This window comes from Poecilia formosa, unplaced genomic scaffold, assembly GCF_000485575.1.
Source record: "Poecilia formosa unplaced genomic scaffold, Poecilia_formosa-5.1.2 Scaffold239, whole genome shotgun sequence".
Classification (NCBI taxonomy): Eukaryota; Metazoa; Chordata; class Actinopteri; order Cyprinodontiformes; family Poeciliidae; genus Poecilia; species Poecilia formosa.
This window is the reverse complement of record NW_006800178.1, coordinates 649,392-650,723: the sequence shown is the minus strand read 5'-3', so window position 1 is coordinate 650,723 and position 1,332 is coordinate 649,392. Positions and strand designations below refer to the sequence as shown.

Here is a 1,332-nt window from a genome sequence, read left to right as displayed (position 1 = left end):
CCGTTGTGGTGGATGTAGCAATACCAAGTGACCACAACATCAGGAAAAAAGAGCATGAGAAACTGGAGAAATACCAGGGCCTCAGAGAGGAACTGGAGAAGGCCTGGAAGGTGAAGACCATATATATATAGAGTAGGCATAGGTGGACGCCTCCACGGATCCACATCTGCCTACTGGATCATTTCAGTGGAGATTTCAAACTGTGGCAGGAAGCCGGAGTGCCCGGAGAGAAACCTGCAAACAGGAAACCTGTCAAATCTTTTTACCTTTTGCCCCTTAAATTTAAATCAGACATGTTTGGTCCAGCCTCAAAATGGTTACTAATTAGGTCTTCTAGGATGTTTTTCTTCTTCCGATGTTAATATTTTTAGCTCCTGTTGAGAAAATAAATTTAAAATAAGCTAGTTTTAAAACCTAACATGTCTTGATTCAAATGGCCTAATTGTAGTTTTAAAATCAGTAACGTATTCTGGCTTTTTGACCTTTATTTTACCTGTTGTTACAGCAGATGGTTTGCTAGAATCGTTTGAACTGCCTTTTGTCTGTGGGAAAACAATACAGGAGAAGTTCTAGCTTTTCATACTCATCTGTGAAAGGCCGTAAACACAGCAGGAGTTCCTGGCTTCAGACAAAGGGTCAGAGATACCTCCTGGATTGGATGAGCAAAGATACGCCTTATTTGAATAAATTAAAGAAAAGAAGATAAGACTTTCCAATACAGAGTAACAGATCAGATTTGCTCTTGCAATTCTCCAAAGACGTCTTTGGACGTCTTTGCTTTTCTTTCTTTCTTTCCTTCTTCTTCTTTCCATTTCTGTCAGGTAAACAAATGCATGTCTCTGTTGTTCTGCAGTTTCTGTTGTAATTTTATGCCTTTTCTATTGGATTAAACTGCAATTCTGTGACATCAACACGCATTGCTGTTTTCTTCTGCGTGACTACACGTGGCCGTCGCGAGAGGAGCCGGGATCTAAGAGGAAGAGAGAGAGCCAAACTTTTTCCAAAATTAATTAATTCATAAAAATCTTCCTTAACACTCCACTCCAAAGGGCCCTTTGTCATCTTCCAGAGGAGGCGCTGGAGAAATTAACCTCTGGTGTTCTCAGTTCTTTTCATAAATATAAATGAAGCCGTTCTTGTACATGTCTTCACTGCAGTCACTGTCTGCAGTGAAGACATGCTCATTTTCTGCCTTCACGGTTCGTTCTCCCTTATTTAAGTAGCAGTAGAACTCCGTCATCTTCGGATCCCCACAGATGACGGAGGACAGGTGGTATATAAAATGAATCATCTGATAAGGTCAGAATATTGTTGTGTGATTTTGATGGAAGG

The 1,332-nt window shown here is 40.5% G+C and overlaps 1 protein-coding gene across 1 annotated transcript in view; it reads right to left on the bottom strand.

Annotated features, from left to right (window-relative positions):
- Positions 1-1,332, bottom strand: part of LOC103149947 (trace amine-associated receptor 13c-like) — an 8,930-nt gene that overhangs the window by 6,205 nt on the left and 1,393 nt on the right. The window lies entirely within an intron of this gene.